The 6,702-nt window shown below is 33.9% G+C and overlaps 1 long non-coding RNA gene across 1 annotated transcript; it reads left to right on the top strand.

Moving 5' to 3' along the window:
* On the top strand, window positions 1-1,783 carry LOC145555618 (uncharacterized). The gene is made up of 3 exons (XR_014091522.1): window positions 1-139; window positions 221-322; window positions 1,526-1,783. It is a non-coding gene; the product is annotated as an uncharacterized LOC145555618 (long non-coding RNA).
* The last annotated feature ends 4,919 nt before the right edge of the window (window positions 1,784-6,702 follow it).

The following is a 6,702-nucleotide window of genomic DNA, read 5'->3' as shown; positions in this document are numbered from 1 at the left end:
CCCTAGTTCTATATCATTTTTGTATGTGGTGTTGTAGATTAGTTTGTTCTAAGTCTTAGAATATATATAATTTTTGTAGGGCTTATAAAGTATATCGGCGAATCTCACAGGGAGTGAATTAAAATTCATACAAATGGAGGTAAATACACTACTCACCCCATATTGTTATACGTTGTTCATTTTGAAAACAAAATTTTTAACTATTTGTTATATATGCTAGTGTGCTCAACAACAAGGAGGCGTTGAATGTGGCTACTACATTATGAGATACATGTATGAGATTGTTATTTCTCACTTGGAGTGCAAAGGTGTCATAGAGGAGGTTAGTAGCTTTTTTTGCAAATTTTAAAGCATTGTTGGCTCTAAATGCTCCCAAAAGTGAGTAAATGGTCATATTTCATTGATTTCAATTCATAGAAACCATAATATAAGTTAAATAAGGATGTTATGTGTTTTATTGTGTTAATTTGGACCAATACCTGAAAGGTGGGAAAGATAGAAGTCCCTTAGGCAATTTTGAAGCCTTTTTGGCTCTATACGCTCCCAAAAGTGAGTAAATGGTCACTTTTCATTGATTTCAATTCATAGAAACCAAAATATAAGTTAATTATTAATGTTATGTGTTATTTCTATAATTTGGACTAATACAAGAAGGATGGGAAAAATAGAAGTCTCTTAGGCAATTTTGAAGCCTTTTTGGCGCTATACGCTCCCAAAAGTAAGTAAATGGTCACTTTTCATTGATTTCAATTTATAGAAACCAAAATATAAGTTAATTATTAATGTTATGTGTTTTATTTCTATAATTTGGACTAATACATAAAAGATGGGAAAGATAGAAGTCCCTTAGGCAATTTTAAAGCCTTTTTGGCTCTATATGCTCCCAAAAGTGAGTAAATGGTCACTTTTCATTGATTTCAATTCATTGAAACCAAGATATAAGTTAATTATAGATGTTATGTGTTTTATTGCTATAAATTGGACTAATACATGAGAGATGGGAAAGATAGAAGTCTTTTAGGCAATTTTGAAGCCTTTTTGGCTCTATATGTTCCCAAAAGTGAGTAAATGGTCCTATTTCGTTGATTTCAATTCATAGAAACCAAAATATAAGTTAATTATGGATGTTATGTGTTTTATTGCTATAAAGTGGACTATTACATGAGAGATGGGAAAGATAGAAGTCTTTTAGGCAATTTTGAAGCCTTTTTGGCTCTATATGCTCTTACAAGTGAGTAAATGGTCCTATTTCATTGATTTCAATTCATAGAAACCAAAATACCACCTCCGTTACATACTATGTGCCATTTTTCCTCTCTACTTTATGTCAAATCGTTGCAAATAATATGTAACAGAGGTAGTATAAGTTAATTATGGATTTTATGTGTTTTATTTCTATATTTTGAGTTTTTATTTCTATAATTTGGACCATCACATTTATTCTAATGATTGTTTTTATTATAGATTGTTTTTATTTTGTAACCTCATTCTTTTTTATTTTTCATTTTTAAATTTTTTTCTATAGGATTTTTGTCCAAGGAAAGCCCCGTATGATGTTGACGAGTTGAATGTGGTTCGAGAACAGTGGGTGCAATACTTTAGAACTAAATATTTATTGAATGCATAACTATTAGCTTAGGTAAAACAAAGTAATATTATTAGTGTTGTTGTATGTGTTGGATAAATTTATACAAGTTTTATTTGTAATGTTTTACTACTTAAATTTTTATATTATATCGTATTAATTTTTATGAAAGTTTGTTCGGTATAATTGTTTATTTACAGGAATAGGTTTTAATTAATATATATTAATTATATATAAATACATGCTGTCGAAATTTAATAATTTTTTTTTTAATTTAATGACTATTTGTAACGGGTAGGAGAGTTGTCGGTTACAAATAAGCACTTAATCGTAACGGGCATTTTGGTTGCCTGTTACAAATAAGTATTTAATTATATACTATAAAACCTTATTCGTAACAGGCATTTGAAGTGTCCGTTACGAATAATGGGTTATTCGTAACGGGCGTTTTAGGTGCCCATTACGAATAAGGACTTATTTTAGTACAAAAAAGGCCTTATTCGTAACGGGCACCTGAAATATCCGTTATGAATAACCCATTATTCGTAACGGACTTTTCAAATGGCCATCCGTAACGGCCATTTCAAATGTCCAAATGTCCGTTACGAATAATGGGTTATTCGTAACGGACAATGCCCGTTACGAATAACAATGGCCATCTGTAACGGCCGCATACATAACGGACGCTGCCCGTTACGATGGGCCCTTTTTGCCCGTTACGAATGGCCTTTTTTCCACTAGTATGGAGATTGGAATACTAAATATTTCCACATTTTAGCCAAAGTTAAAAATTCTAGGGGTAAAATTATGACCTTAAAAGACGATAATGGTGAATGGGTGAATGATAATTCGATTCTTAAAAATATGTGTGTAAATTATTTTAGAAACATTTTTGCTTCTAAACAATCTGCGCAGGAGAGACTGGTTAATTTTATCTCTAATGCCACTGTGAGTGAGGATGATTATGCTATGCTTAATTTGGAAATTAGGACTGCTCTCGGCGCTATGGCATCCAGTGGCGTATCCAGGAATTCCGAACTGTGGGTTCGAAATCTTACAAAAAAAAAAACGATGATCATATATTGATTAAAGCAAAACAAAAAGCCGCATCTTTCTCTACACTATATTCAAGCCAATCATATTTATCAAACCAAGCGACATTAAATCGACGCATACTTCCTATTTGTCTTCGAGGGAAATTATGAGTGCGTGGATCACAACGTTTCATTGTAATATAACCTCTTCTCACAGCATCTCTGTCAGTAGCGGGATATTTCAAAATTGGAATTCTTTTTCCAGGATCATGTGGAAGAAGATGAACATCATAAATGCAAGTATCATCAGACTCAACACTAGCATTTGGATTACTTTGAGTTGTGTTTTCAGGGATTGGAATTGAAGCAGCCACTGGAACCGCATCATTATTAGGAGACACGACATCCGCATCATCATTAGGAGACTCAATATCCGCATCATCAATAGGAGTTACAACATCTTCTTCTATTGGAGGATTCCTTGAACTAGGTGAAGAACAAGTAGAGGACTTTTGTGACTTCCCGGCACGTTTCCAAAAAGACTCTAAACTCATGGTAACAAAAGCTCTACAATCTACAATAATACACAAAATACACAATTAATTATCAATTAAAATCACAAGTCCCCAATAAACACAAATTTGACAATATAAACTTCTTCTAATTATCAAATTTCAATTAACAGAACAAGTAAAAATTTATAATTCTAAGTTTCTAACTTCTAACTTTCTACAATTCAATTTCTCAACAATTCAAGAATTCAACAATATATCAAAACCATAAACCAATTTTAAAAATAAAACAAGCAAACCAAGATTAAGAATTAATAGGAGTAGACTAGTAGAGGAATAAGAGATTAAGAGGACTCACAAGTCACAATTGTAGAACTAGAAGAACTCGAAATCTAACAGAACACTAGAACAGTCATGACTCGTGAGTCACTGAGTCATCCCTCGTCCACTCGTCCGTGTCTCCGTCACTCCGTGAGGACGTGAGGTGGTCTCCGGTCGGTGTCTCGGTGTGCGGTGCCGCGGCGGCTAGTGGCTACTGGCTAGGGTCGTGTCAAGGTTAGGGTTTTGGTGTTTGGGAATTTGGGGAAAAATGTCTGATGTTTGATTTCTGAAATATGAAATATTGAAATCTGAATGAAAGGAGTTAAAAAAAATAAAAATAAATAAAAATAAAAAGACCTAAGGTATTAAAGGGGCGCGCTGCTCTATTATTCAGAGAATTACCAATGCACCAAACTTACCCGTGTGATAATTATTCTCACAAAAATTTCTTTGAAACCTTTTTCTTTTTTCTTTTTTTTTAAGAAAAAAAAATTAAAACTTATAATTTTTTTCCAAAAAATCTGTGGGTTCAATGAACCCCCCTAGATCCGCCCCTGATGGCATCGATGAAATGTCCGGGACCTGCCAGTATACAACCTGTGTTCTTTAAAAAATACTGGGATACCGTAGGTGCTTCAATTATCAATCTTATTACTGCTTGCTTTGAGTCGGGTAGTATCCCTCCTGAGGTTAATGAGTCCTACATTGCCTTGATTCCTAAAGTCCCTTGCCCTTCCTCTATGAGTGATTTTAGACCAATTGATTTATGTAATTCAATTTATAAACTAATTACTAAAACCATTTCTAATCAAATTAAGCCCTTGATGGGGGGATCTTGTTAATTCTGTCCAATCCAGTTTCATAGAAGGGAGAACTATTGATAAAAATATCTTGGTCATAAAAGAGGTAGCTCATCTTTTAAAAAAATCCAGTAAAAAGAAATAAATGGCTTTTAAAATTGACATTTCTAAGGCCTACGATAGTTTGGAGTGGGGTTTTATTAGAGAAACTCTTTTGGGTCTTAATTTCCCGAATAAGCTTGTAAAGATTATTTTGAGTTGCATTACTACTCCGTCTATCCCTATTCTTTGGAATGGGGAAATCACGAAGAGTTTTACTTCGTCTAGGGGAATTAGACAAGGTGATCCGCTTTCTTCTTACATTTTTGTTCTTTGTCTTGAAAGACTTTCCCTTATGATCGAACAAAATGTAGGGCAAGGAATTTGGAAACCGATAAAAAAAGAGGATGAAGTGAATATTTCTCACCTATTTTATGCGGATGATGTCTTTCTTTTTGGTAGAGTCTCGGTCGATAATTTTAATGTCATTAATAATACCCTTTTGGATTTTGGTAACAAATCGGGTCTCTTCATTAGTCCGACTAAGTCCAAGGTTATTTTCCCTCCTAAAATGTGCCTTACTCTTAAAATAGCTATTCTTGAGGCTTCTAATATCAAAGGAGCTCCTTCCTTTGGTAAATATTTAGGGATTAATATTAGCCCTAATAAGTTAAAAAAAAAAAAAAAGGCGGACTACAATGATCTTTTGGTTAAAACGAAAGATAGAATTAAGGGTTGGCATGCAAAACTTCTAAATATGGTGAGTAGGACTATGTTAATCAAATCGGTTCTCAATTCTTATCCATTATATGTCATGCAAACCACTTTAATTCCTTATGCTATTCTTGATGATTTTGAAAAGAGTTGTAGGCGCTTTCTTTGAAATAAGGTGGATAGGTCTCATTATCTAGCTAGAACTAGTTGGGAGAAGATTTGCCTTCCTATTAGTTTGGGGGGATTGGGCATTCGTAAGTTTAGAAATTGAATATTGCTTTCATGGCTAAATTGGGTTGGAGGATTATTAATGATCCTAATAAACTTTGGGTCAAAATTCTTAAAGCTCGTTATTTTAAAAATTCCACTTTTCATAATTTTTTCCCTAATCCTTCCGAGTCTTCTCTTTGAAAAGATATTCTTAAGGGTAAGGACCTTCTCTTGAAGGGAGTTGCTTATAGGGTGGGCAATGGGGAGGACATATGCATTTGGTACCATGATTGGGTGGGTGAGGAGCCCATCTACTACAAGGTCATCGATACTCCTATTCCGGATAGATTGGCTCATTGGAGGGTAAGTGATATCATTAGAAATGGGAGTGGGGACTTAGGAAGAGTTAAACACATAATCCCTGTTCACATTTGCAAGCTTATCGAGTCAGTTCCTTTGCCTACTATAGCCACTATCGAGGACTCAATTTGTTGGGCTCCTGAAACTAATGGTCAATTCACGATAAGCGCCTATACGCTTTGCTCCCAATTTAGCTCTCACCGTTCTTTCCCTCCCCTAAATTGGAATAAACTTTGGCATATTGGGGCTCCTTATAAATATAAAATGCTTCTTTAGAATGCCTCTCACCAAATTCTCCCTACTAAGCTACTTTGTATATAATATATAATTGGTCTTCTTAGGGCGTGTTCTCATTGACTGAACTCAGCTGAAACTGAACTGAACTGAATATTTTATAAGAGAAGAAAATTAGGAGCTCAACTGAACTTAACTAAATTGACTGAATTTCAACGTATGAGTTAAAATCTTTTTGTGGACAAAATTGGTCAAAGTGAGAAAATCAATATAAGAAAAAGGGAGTAATTTTTTTTTTTTTCTATTAACCTTCATTTATATTGAATTTTGCCCTTTTATGATTTCATTAAGAGTAATATACTAATATGTGTCTATTAACCTTCATTTAAAAAAAAAAAAAGGATACCCTATTTATAGGACTTATTAGCGACTAGCCGTTTTATTTTTTGAAATTAGAAAACTCTCTCTCTCTCAAACAGTTCAAAAAACTCCCTCTCTAAAATTTCTCACATAAACTTTCTTTCTCTGAAGCTTTACAATAAAAAATGGCGGAAAAAGGAGGTCGAAAATCCACAAAAAAGATTCGATATTTGGAAGATGAATTGGGAATTGCTCTCAATCCCATTGAAATAACCGAAAATCCAAATCCAAATCCCACTGGAATTGAGTTCAATCCCATTAGAATTGCTCCAAATCTAAACCCTAATCCCATTGGAATTGCTCCAAATCTAAACCATAATCCCATTTGAATTGCTCCAAATCTAAACCCTAATCCCATTGGAATTGCTCCAAATTTAAACCCTAATCCCATTACAATTGCTGAAAATCTAAACCCTAATCCCATTGGAATTGCTGTATTTCCTGAACCCAAGATTCTTCAATTGATGCAGAGG

This window comes from Chenopodium album, chromosome 8 (genome assembly GCF_948465745.1).
Source record: "Chenopodium album chromosome 8, dcCheAlbu1.1, whole genome shotgun sequence".
In the NCBI taxonomy this organism is placed as follows: Eukaryota; Viridiplantae; Streptophyta; class Magnoliopsida; order Caryophyllales; family Amaranthaceae; genus Chenopodium; species Chenopodium album.
This window is presented reverse-complemented; position numbering and strand designations above follow the sequence as displayed.